General features: G+C 43.8%; 1 long non-coding RNA gene across 1 annotated transcript; it reads left to right on the forward strand.

The window, feature by feature from the left end:
• Positions 1–3: 3 nt before the first annotated feature.
• LOC123653195 lies at positions 4–1,633 on the forward strand. The gene is made up of 3 exons (XR_006742855.1): positions 4–448; positions 1,292–1,470; positions 1,588–1,633. It is a non-coding gene; the product is annotated as an uncharacterized LOC123653195 (long non-coding RNA).
• Positions 1,634–12,771: the final 11,138 nt, after the last annotated feature.

Genomic DNA, 12,771 nt, shown 5'->3' on the forward strand with positions numbered 1-12,771 from the left:
CTGCTCCTATAGGCTAATGATCTTTCATCTCCTCAGTCATTGGTCAACATTGGTGCTAATCTGGATTCCTTTTTTTTATTGGACATTGTCAGGCTAGGTGCCAACCCTCAGAGCCTCAAAGCTTAATTGGACGACAGGGACGTCATTCAGAGACGGCGCTTGGCGGAAGTACGTGTCGGAAAGGGGCCGAGTTCCTGTCGGGAAGCACGTGGGGGCGCTGGGCTGTCCTTGGGCTCTCCCCTCCGAGAGGACCTTGAGCTGGTGGACAGTCTCGGGGCGGGGGCTCGGGAAGCGGTATCTTAATTCAGCGCCGCTGATGGTGACCTTGGCGAAGTCCTGGCCTTCCCTAACAGTCTAAACACGACTTTCCTTTTTCGGTAGTAAGATTGGAAGCTTACAGACAGCTCAGCAGGTCAGCAATCCCGACCGATGCCACATGTACAATGAAGTAAGTTCATGTCAGCAGTCATTTAACAGATGTGTGCCTGGCATTAAAGAGATACAAATAAGGCCTAGGAGCTCCCTTTTAAGAGAGACAGAGGAGCAAACAGTGCAGTCAAGTGTGATGAGTCCTGGCTGAGTGCACGAAGGAGGAGATAAATTTGGGTCATCTAGAGATGGAGGGAATTGCCTCAGAGTGGAGGAGGCTGATGGGAAACGGTAGACATTACTTAGGTACATAAGAAGGAGGAATATTACAAGCACACCTTTGCATAAAATAGCATGTTCCTTTTGTGGAAATACAGGTGAGGAAAGGAAAAAGAGAGAGTAGCAGCAAAGAGATGAGTATAAAAAGAGAAACAGGAGCCAGGTCTCTACTTGGGGTGAGAGTGGAGGCTAGGTAGAGATAGATGTGTGGAAGTGTTCCATGAGTATGGAAAATCCTAGAATACACAGGACAATCTTTTCTGAAGTACTGATTTTATTCAGAGCTTTTTGGGGACAGGATGGGAGAGACCTTAAATCTGTTAGAACAAACATGACCATATGGAGTAGTTAAGCATGGAGTTATCTTCCCCAAATTTTCTCCCGCCAGCCCACATTAGTTCTCATTTTTCTGCATATAGTGAAAAAGTTTTCTGTTCAGCAGTGTAGGGATAGCCACTGACAGATTTAAAGGAGAAAACAGGAAGAGAATGTTAAATTTGAAGTGGTTATGGTAATCTTGCCTAGTAAGCGGGATAGACCCAAAGGAAAACAGCAACCTGTATGAAGCAAGCAGGAAAAAATGAACACACAAGGAAGCAGCAGAGGAATAAGAGGACCAATGACATTGGTGTTAAAAATCAAGGAAGGAATATTAAGGAGAGAAGTGGAATAGTATCAATCACATAATCATCATATAAAGTAAGAGCTGAAAAGGACCTACTGAAATTGGCAACCAGGAACTCATTCCATGGTGAAGATAATTTCAATGGACTTCATCAGTTAACACCAGATATAAAATTATTCATCTGTGCTCTTATGGAGGTGGGGAGGAGGTTGCAGGAAGCCGCCAATTGCTGTTTCTCTTTCACATAGATGTTTCTCTCTCCCTCTCCCTTCCTCTTTCTAAAAATGAATAAAAACGTGTTTTCTCTTCAAAAGGACCTATATCCCGGCTGGTGTGGCTCAATGGTTGAGTATGAACCAAGAGGTCACGGTTGGATTCCTGGTCAGGGCATGTGCCTAGTTTCAGGCTCTATCTCCAGTGTGGACCTTGGAGGAGGCAGCCAATCAATGATTCTCATCATTAATGTTTCGCTCCCTCTCCCTTCCTCTCTGAAATCAATAAAACTATGTTTAAACGTGTGTGTGTGTGTGTGTGTGTGTGTGTGTGTGTGTGTATACACACAAAAAAGGACCTATATCTTTTTTTTCTTTTCTTTTTTTTTTTTACAGAGAGGAAGGGAGAGGGATAGAGAGCTAGAAACATCAATGAGAGAAACATCCATCAGCTGCCTCCTGCACACCTCCTACTGGGGATGTGCCCGCAACCAAGGTACATGCCCTTGACCGGAATCGAACCCGGGACCTTTAGTCCGTAGGCTGATGCTCTATCCACTGAGCCAAACCGGTTTCAGCAGGAGTATATATTTCACTTGCTTCCCTCAACTAATAAAGTTTCTATAGATAGGATAGGATATTCCTTAAGAGTACTGCCAATGCAGCCATGCCATTGGCAAGTTATTTAAAATCTCTGCACTTTCTCTCCAGGGAGCAAACCTACCCTTTCTTCCCTGTCAAGGGAGTATCTCCTAAACTCTAAGGGCCCTCAAGAGACTTGCAACCAGCAGAGCAATGAGCAACTGCAGCTCACCCTAGGCTAACCCCTGAACCTGTCCCCTAGTTCCCCTTGTCTCTGACTTTCCAGAGAGCCAAAGCAGCTCCGCCTGGGCTCTCTCCTGTCGCTTTCTCTATCCAAAGCCCTTCCTTGTTCATTGTCCCATCTTTAATAAATGTACTCTCGAGCGTCGGCCTGCGGACTGAGGGGTCCCGGGTTCGATTCTGGTCAAGGGCATGTACCGTGGTTGCGGGCACATCCCCAGTGGGGGGTGTGCAGGAGGCGGCTGATCGATGATTCTCTCTCATTGATGTTTCTCTCTATCCCTCTCTCTTCCTCTCTGTGAAAAACCAATAAAATATATATTAAAAAAATAATAAATAAATAAATAAATAAATGTACTCTCAATAGCATAAGATCTCTGTACATCACTATCCTCGTCTATAAAAGAGATAATAAAATGGGAGTAACTCATAGGGTTGTTTTGAGAATTAAGTAGATTAATACATGAAAGAAGCATTTAGAACAAGCATGTCAAACTCAAAGGCTAACATGGGCCAAATAAACAAGGCTTAAGTTTATGTAGGCCACACACAAAAAAAAAGCTTCAATTTTCATAGAAATATAGGTTTATTTCGATAGAGATATGCTGAATAAATATTTTTAACATAAATAGAACATTTTAATAAAAATGTTTTTCTTGAATATTAACTTACCAGACACTGAATAACTGCAAAAATTAATGAGTGTAATGCAAATAAACTAATTTTTCTTGTTCTCCGAAAGCAAAATACTTCCTGTTGCACACACCAAAGTCAGTCCAAGACTAATGATGTGGCAATCGGCAGCTAAAATATTCGCTGCTAGTATTAGTGGAGAGAAATGGTGTGCCTGTGTGTAAGGGAAATGAATGCAACATCATTATAATAATCAGTCATTAGCAAACATTGTAGTTCCTTACTAATAATTATAACAATACTGTAAACATTAAGTTACAAAATTTTTATTAAACATTTCTTACATACCGATATATTTTTTTAAATGCACTTTTCGTTTTTTTTAAATATATTTTATTGATTTTTCACAGAGAGGAAGAGAGAGGGATAGAGGTAGAAACATCAATGTGAGAGAAACATCCATCAGCTGCCTCTTGCACACCCCCTACTGGGGATGTGCTTGCAACCAAGGTACATGCCCTTGACCGGTATAAACCTGGAACCCTTTAATTCACAGGCCGACACTCTATCCACGGAGTCAAACCAGTTAGGGCTATACAGTTATATTGGCTGGGCCGCAAAAATATTCGTTGTGGACCACATGTGGCCCGAGGGCCACCGAGTTTGACATGCTTAATTTAGAACAATGCCTGGCACACAGCGTTATTTGTGTCAGTTAGTATTTTTATTTTATTGATTTTTTACAGAGAGGAAGGGAGATGGATAGAATTAGAAACATTGATGAGAGAGAAACAATGATCAGCTGCCTCCTGTACACCCTCCCACTGGGGAAATGCCTGCAACCAAGGTACATGCTTTTGACTGGAATCGAACCCAGGATCTTTCAGTCCACAGGCCGACGCTCTATCCACTGAGCCAAACTGGTCAGGGCTCAGCTAGTATTTTTACTTACTATTGACTTAGTGGTAAGACCCTTTGGTCTTGGCCAAAATTTTATTAACCACCAAACAGTTAAACAATTAAATCCAGGTGTCAAAGTAAAGATTTTCACATAAATTTGAAGGTAACTGAAACTCATCACTTTAAAATCATCACTTTGGAGAGCAAGGGAGCATGAGATAGAAATATTGATGCGCCCTGGCTGGTGTGGCTCCATGAATGGAGCGTTGGTCTGAGGACTGAAGGGCCCTGGGTTCGATTCCGGTCAGGGGCATGTACCTTAGTTGCGGGCACATCCCCAGTGAGAGGTGTGCAGGAGGCAGCTGATCGATGTTTCTAGCTTTCTATCCCTCTCCCTTCCTCTCTGTAAAAAAATCAATAAAGTATATTAATATATATATATATATATATATATATACACACATACATATATATATATATATATATATATATATATATATATATATATATATATATATATATATTGATGAGCCGAAACCGATTTGGCTCAATGGATAGAGTGTCAGCTTGGGGACTGAAGGGTCCCAGGTTCGATTCCGGTCAAGGGCACGTACCTTGGTTGCGGGCACATCCCCAGTAGGGGGTGTGCAAGAGGCAGCTGATCAATGATTCCCTCTCATCGATGTTTCTATCTCTCTATTCCTCTCTCTTCCTCTCTGTAAAAAATCAATAAAATATATTTTTAAAAAATAAATAAATAAAATGTATTTATTTATTTCAAAGAGATGAAGGGAGAGGGAGAGATAGAAATATGTGCCCTGACTGGGAATGGAATCAGAGACCGAACTCCTGGCCAACTTCTGGACAAATAATATCATCTAGAGTTCTACTTCACATTTCTTTTTTCTTTTTTTTTCAAATATATTTTATTGATTTTGTACAGAGAGGAAGGGAGAGAGAGAGTTAGAAACATCTATGAGAGAAAGTGATCGATCAGCTGCCCCTTGCACACCCCCTACTGGGGATATGCCCGCAACCAAGGTACATGCCCTTGACCAGAATCGAACCCAGGACCCTTCAGTCCCCAAGCCGACGCTCTATCCATTGAGCCAAACCGGTTTTGGCTCTACTTCACATTTCTTGATTCCCTGATATCAGGTAATATTTCATGTAAAATACAAGTTACTTTACATGGGACAATAGGAACCACAAAAAACTAATCTGATTTCTTACCTGAAGTTAATTCCAAATGACTGACCCCATAATTTATGGCTGAAAACCATTTCAATTTTATCTTAAGGTAAAAATTGCATTTTCTGATTTACTTTATTGTCATTCCACTATGGTCACGCTCCATATTCTTCCAATATTCTGGTAATTGGTAGAATGTCTTCTATTTCTGCAATATTTCTTTTTTGAAATATATATATGTATTTTTAATATATTTTTATTGACTTCAGAGAAGGGGAAAAACATTAATGATGAGAATCATCAATTGGAGCCCCAAACCCGAGCATGTGCCCTGAATGGTTCATAGGTTGATGCTCACCCCTACACCACCCTAGCCAGATTCTCTTTTTTATTTTTATTTTACTACATTTCTTGTAATCATCTTGGATGATTTCAAATTCCATGAAAATAATCCATTCAGCTTCATAATTATTTAATCTTTTAAATTCCAATTAGTTTTATATTTCTCTTAAGTATCCTACTCACAGTCATTCCCAACTTTTGTCACTCTAAAAAGTTCTTCCTCAGTGCCGAAACCGGTTTGGCTCAGTGGATAGAGCGTCGGCCTGCGGTCAGAAAGGTCCCGGTTCTATTCCGGGCAAGGGCATGTACCTTGGTTACGGGCACATCCCCAATAGGGGGTGAGCAAGAGGCAGCTGATCGATGTTTCTCTCTCATTGATGTTTCTAACTCTCTATCCCTCTCTCTCCCTCTGTAAAAATCAATAAAATATATTTTAAAAAAAAGTTCTTCCTCAGAAATCCAATATTCTCAGATCAAATTACTTTTTACACAATACATATACTGTAGGTATAAAGGATTAAAATAAGTCCTTTCACCACTCCCCCTAAAGTTTCACCCCCTTCCACAGAAATAACTACTAAAAAAAACATTTTACATATGTCCCATTCACTTTCTATCCCAGGGGTGTCGAACTCAATCAGAGAAGGGGCCAAAATCTAAAATCCAGCCTAAATCGCGGGCCGAATGGTTTACTGAACAGTCATAAACTGACAATGTTAACCAGAAATGTGAATTTAAAATGAGTGGAACAATCTTTTCCTTAACAGTGCTGTTAACCAACTCACATGCTATCAAGCAAAACAGTAATATTGGTATCAAGCAAAACAGTAATATTGGAATGTACCTAAAATGCTCATTGTTTTGTTTTCTGGCTAGATGTCTGACACCGTTTTCCCCTGATCAATAAGTCAATGTTCGGTTTTATTTCTTGGGCTGTAGCAACCCGCAAAACAGCATGGAGGTTGTCATCGGTAATGCGTGATCTGTGCTTGTTTTTGTTCAGATTCTTTATTGAAAACATCTGTTCACAAAGATAGGTGCTCCCAAACATGGACAGAATACGGGCAGCATGAAGTCGGAGCTCTGGCATTGAGTCAGGGGGCAGTAGAGGGTAGAAGTCCTCAATTTCAACATCCTGAAACCTTGATTTCAGGCCACTGTCAGACTGAAGCTCGATTATCTCCATCTGAAGGTGATGGGGCACATTGTTGACATCAACTGTAAAAGGATTGGCAAAGATGTCAAAGCCTGAGTGCTGTGTTCTAAAGTCAGAGAAGCGCCGCTCAAATTCACTTAGTAAACGGCTAACTTTGGTAGCCAGTAACTTTGGTACTGCAAGGAAAAGTACCAGAAATAGTGGTTGAGATACTCAAACAAATGGGAAAGTGGGCAAGATTGTCCTGTTCCAGTTGGGACTTCCATAGTTGAAGTTTACGCTGGAATGCTGTGATCATGTCAGACATCTTCGTGATGACTTGTTTGCGTCCCTGCAGCTTCAGATTCAGTTGGACGAGATGCTCGCATATGTCACACATCATAGCAAAATCACATAGCCAGGCGGGATCCGACAGTTCAGGCAAGGGCTTTCCTTTACTTTCCATGAAAAGAGCAATTTGTTCTCTGAGCTCAAAAAATCTTTTGAGGACTGCGCTCTTGCTCAGCCATCTTACTTCTGTGTGGTATGGCACGTCTCCATGCTCTGCACCCACCTCCTGTAAAAACTGCTGGAACTGGCGATGATTCAGGCCACGTGCCCGTATAAAGTTAATAGTTTTAATGACTGTGGTCATTATGTCATTCATGTCCAGAACTTTTCCACACATAGCCTCTTGGTGGATAATGCAATGATAAGTAATCAAGGGTGTGTGGCAGTGACTTTTTTGCATTCTTTCCTTCATTAGTCCAACCAAGCCTTTCTTTTCTCCGCACATTGAAGGTGCGCCATCGGTAGTTAACCCCACCAACTTTTCCCAGGGTAATTTAAAATTATTTATAGATTTCTCCACAGCCTCAAATATATTTCTACCAGTCGTCGTCCCATGCATGGCAGCTACATCCAAAAGTTCCTCAGTGACAGAGAGGTCGGTCTTTGTAGCACGTATAAAGATGGACAGCTGCGCTGTATCAGTGTGGTCTGTGCTTTCATCGATAGCAAGTGAAAAAGCGAGATAACTGCATGCCTGTTCGGCCAGCTGTGATGATAGATTTCCTGAGAGTTCTTGAACTCTATCTGCAATGGTGTTTCTTGACAAACTGACATTTTGAAAACTCTGTATCTGGTCTGGGCATACTTGCTCACACACTTTTAGCATGCATTGCTTCAAAAAGGCACCCTCTGAAAAACACCTTGAAGTACGGGCAATTTCTTCAGCCACTATAAAGCTTGCTTTCACTGCAGCATCATTTTTCGCTGTAGCCTTTGTAAACATTTGCTGCTGTGATTGTAGTTTGCCTTTTAGTTCTTTAACAATTTTATGCTTTTCTTCCAAAGTATATTTGCCATACTTAACATTATGTTTGGTGTCAAAATGACGACGTATATTGTACTCTTTCATCACCGACACTGTCTCATAACACAATATACACACTGGTTTGCCCTCTCTAAGCACAAACATGTATTCATTTTCCCATTTGTCATTAAATTGTCTGCCTTCACCGTCAACTTTTCTTTTCCTGAACATTTTGGGATCAATATTGGCAGTAAAAGATGTAGTTTATTGGAAATCTGCATTAGAAGGAAAAAGTTGAAAACTGCACAGGGATAGCTTGATTTGGCAGATGGAGTGGAGAAAAAAAAGTCAGTCAATAAATGCCTGGCTGGGTACAGATAGCAGATTCTGTTGCGATTTTTATGCCTGCACTTTATGCCAGGAACTGGCAGCTTCTGCTGTATATTTTTTATGCCCGCACACTCACTCTCTCCTCTATTCTGCCACCCGCACAACCACATCGGATGCCGGACTATAGGTCACGCCTCCTGAATCTCCTGTGACTTGTTATCTATGCGCATGCGTAATAGCGAGGCAGCCGGCGAGATCACAAGCCTCCTATGTCACCGCGCGTCATTGTGATGGAACGCAGCGGAGTGCAGTGATGACAGCGCGGTGCGGGCCACATTGCAAGGCCTGGCGGGCTGGATTTGGCCCGCGGGCCTTGTGTTTGACATGTGTGTTCTATCCATTCCATACACATATAATGTGTACATTCCTGTTTTGTAAAAACCTCAGTAGAAGCACACTACAGAAAACTTACCAAGTCTTCTGATTTTTGTTTTGGAGAACTTTTTGTGTCAATACATTTACTTTGTCGATCATGAGTACACATTATGCCATAAGAATGCGTAACTTGGGAGGATCCAAGATGGCTGCTAGGGTAGACACCTAACCGCAGCAGCACACAACAATTTCAATGGAATACAACTAAAATGTAGAGTGGACATCGCCCAGAGCTACAGCTAGTCGACTGACTGAATATTCTATGGTACAACAAGAAGGAAAGAGAAACCAGAAGGAAAATCAGAGGAGCTGAAAAAAAGCCTAAGGTATGGAGACATGCTGCGCGCTCGCACGCACACACGCGCGCTGAGAGGTTGCAGCCGGAGAGGAGGAGAGGGCTGGGTGCTGCCTGGCATTCCCTAGCAGGAAGGAAATAAAACCCCCAGCCTGGGTTGAACCCCCGAACCAGCAGCCCTGAGCCCTAGTTATGAGCCAGACCCTGGGGACCCAGGCTCCGGCAGGGGGAGACGGGGCTGTGAGGCGGAATCCCAAGAGAGCAGCGAAAAGCAGGGCCCCCGGAGTTGCTTGCACATTGCGCGCAGAGGACTGAATGTTGACTATGATGCTGGATTACCCTAGCGTGAAGAAACAAAGCCTCCAGCGGCGCTGAGCCTCAGTCCGGACTGCTCTGAACCCCAGTCCTGGACCAGACCCTGGGGACCCAGGCTCGGGCAGGGGGAGACGGGGCTGTGAGGTGGAATCCCAGGGGAGTGGCGATAAGCAGAGCCCCCAGAGTCGCGCGCACTGCGCGCAGAGGACAGTCTGTTGACTCTGATCCTAGACTCCCCTAGCGGGAAGGAGAAAAAAAAAAAGCTCCAGACTGAAGGAATGCGACAGGGAGCAGGAGCTCCTGCCGGACACCGGCCAGCCGGGCACCGGCAGGGAGCCGGGCGACGGGGCCCCCAGGGGCGGGGGGTGCCCCTGAGCCATCGACCTCTGAGCGCGGGCAACGGAGCCAAGGCCGGGGGCTGCTTCCTGGGCAGCGCCGACCCCGGCAACAGGCTGGAGCAGCGTGGGAGCCCGCAAAGAACAAAGGGGTGCCACAGGCCAACCTGCTGAGCTCCCAGGACAAAGAGGAAGAAACCAAAGTTCTCAATGTGAAGAAATCAAGTGAGAGCAAAAGATAGTAAAATTACTTAAGAAAGAATACAAAGAAGATCTTGAAAAATCAAAGATTAAGTCAGAACTCAACTCACCAGCCAACATTGCAACATAAATGCATTTTTTTAAAAAAGGACAGAATGTTGGAACAGCGGCGGCCAGGCCTAGAGTGGCCAGGCACAAAGCAGTGGCAACCGGGCCCGGAGCAGCAACGGCCAGGCCCCAGAGCAGCAGCAGCCAGAACCAGAGCAACAACAGCCAGCACTGGAGCAGCCAGACCTGGGCAGTGGCAGCCAGGCCTGAGGCGGAGGCAGCCAAGCCTAGGGTGGCCAGTCCAGGAACACCTAGACCTGGAGTGGCCAGGCCCGGAGAAGCCGGGCCCAGAGCAGCCGGGTTGGGAGCAGCCAGGCCCAGAACATCAGCAGCCAAGCCCAGAGCATCCAGGCTGGGAGCGGCCAGACTCGGAGCGGCCGGGCCCAGAGCAGCCGGGTCAGGTGCGGCCAGGCCCAGAGCAGCAGCAGCCAGATCCAGAGCAACTAGGTTGGGAGCGGCGGTGACCAGACCCAGAGCAGCTGGTTGTGGAACGAAAAAGAGCAACAGAGACCAGGCCGGGAGCAGCCAGGCCCAGAACAGCTCGCTCCTCGCCTGCCCTTGCCCCACGGCTGCCTCTCAGACATGGCTGGAAACTTTCGTGGGAACTTGAGGGTCTGCTGAATCAAGTGATGAAGGCTTAGATCTGGATGTGTTGAGTTAGTATAGGGCTGGGGTGTTGATCTTTGAGTGCCTTGGGTGGGGCCTGGATGAGGCTGGTTGACCTATTTGGAAATGTCTTTTGTGTGAAATGTACCATTGGGCATGTGGAGGTATTATTGATATGAGAAAATGCTAAGTAACTGATTTACTATCTGAAAAGGGCTTTACTATTGGGGAAAGGGAGGGAGGAAGAGACTGAACATAAACTGCACCTATGGATGAGGACAATGGGGGATGGGGAGGGGGCGGAGGGTGGGGTGGGAACCTGGTGGAGGGGGGAAGAAATGAGGAACCTTTGTAACAATATGAACAATAAAGATTGATTTAAAAAAAAAAGAAAAAGAAAATAAACTGAGGAACAAAATAGGTCCAAAGACACAGAAGCATAGAAAAGATTGTGGAACCTCAGAGGAAAGGTGGGAGGGTAGGTGGGTGGGAAGAGATCAACATCCTTGTATGCATATATGCATAACCCATGGACAGACAATAGGGTTGTGGTGGTGGGTGGGGAGGTGGGCACGGCAGGCTAGAAGGGGCCAAGGGGTGGGGAGGAGACATTTGTAATACTTTCAACAATAAAAATTTTCTAAAAAAAAAAAAAAAGAATGCGTAACTTAATTTACTCCATTAACGGTCATTTGGATTGTGTCAGTTTGGCTATTACATGTATACTGAATGAAAAAAGAGAGTTTGCACATGTCATTGTGCACACCAAGCATGTCAAACCAATGGAGGCCATGAGTTTGACATTTTTGGCCATCTGCTACTTAATGTAGATTCCTGGAAATAAAATGCTGGCTTAAAATTATGTTTAAATTAGATTCTGCCAAATGGCCTCCTAAAACCATCTTGCTCTAGAATCTAGGTCTCTAGAATCCGTGCAAAAACTTTTAAATGTGGCTATTGTTAAATGAATGAAATGATGCCCTGGCCGGTGGCTCAGTCAGTTGAAGTGTTGACCCGTACACCAACTTGCATTTCCACAACTTAAATTAGTTAAATTGCAAATTCCTGGAATTTTCATGTTTATTGGTCATTTATTTCTTTAGTGAATTCCCCCTTTTTTTTTTTTTTTTTTTTGCTATTATAGGGATTGTGATCTTCAAATGCTTTGTTAAATGTCTTTTCTTCTAATATATACCACTTACCTTTTAATCTAATGGTATCTTTGACCTATGTAGTTTTTTAAAATTAATTTTTAGAGGAAGGGAAACATTGATTTGCTGTTCGTTATTTATGCATTCATTGGTTGATTCTTGTATGTGTCCCAACCAGGGATTAAACTGACAACCTTGGAGCATCGGGTAAATGCTCTCAACCAGGGCAACCTATGTAATTTTAAAAATATGTATTTTTTATTGATTTTTTACAGAGAGGAAGAGAGAGGGATAGAGCGCCAGAAACATTGATGAGAGAGAATCATTGATCAGCTGCCTCTTGTACACCCCTTACTGGGGACGTGCCTGCAACCAAGGTACATGCCCCTGACCGGAATTGAACCCGGGACCCTTCAGACCGCAGGCCGACACTCCATCCGAGTCAAACCGGTTTCGGCCCTATGTAATTTTTTTTTTTTTTGGCCCTTTGTAATTTTTAATGTTAGATTTGTTAACTTTTATTTGTACCTTCTAGATTTTCTGTATCATGCTTAGGATTTCACCCTATCATTAGTTAAGAATTTGATTAATGAGGCCCTGGCTGGATAGCTCTGTTGGTTGGAGGGTTATCTTGATTGAGTGTCAGCCTGTGGACTGAAAGGTCCCAGATTCGATTCTGGTCTAGGGCACGTACCTCAGTTGCAAGCTAAATCCTCAGTAGGGGCCCTGCAGGAAGCAGCCAATTGATGATGTTCCTCTCATTGATGTTTCTATCCCTCTCAATAATAATAATAAAAAGTCAACTGCAGGTGCATGGGTAAGTAGAACAAATCGATGTTTCCCTTTCAAATCAATAAAGCCCTGGCAGGTGTAGCTCAGATGGTTGGGCATCATCCTGAACACCAAAAGGTTGGCCCAACTGGATCATCTGTAGGTGGCATGCAGGAGGCCATAATGTTTTGCTCTCACATCGATGTTTTTCTCACACACCAAAAACCAATAAAAAACATTTTTTTTAGGACTCAAGTAAAAATCAAATATTTAGAAAAGGAGTTAATGAACTATTTCCCCATGAGTAGACCAGGACCTACCTACACTTGGTAATCACTAGCTAGATGGAGCTATCTAAAAGTGATTGTCAAGCCGAAGCCGGTTTGGCTGTGGTAGAGCCT

The sequence above is a fragment of the Pipistrellus kuhlii genome, unplaced genomic scaffold (genome assembly GCF_014108245.1).
Source record: "Pipistrellus kuhlii isolate mPipKuh1 unplaced genomic scaffold, mPipKuh1.p scaffold_m20_p_3, whole genome shotgun sequence".
NCBI lineage: Eukaryota > Metazoa > Chordata > Mammalia > Chiroptera > Vespertilionidae > Pipistrellus > Pipistrellus kuhlii.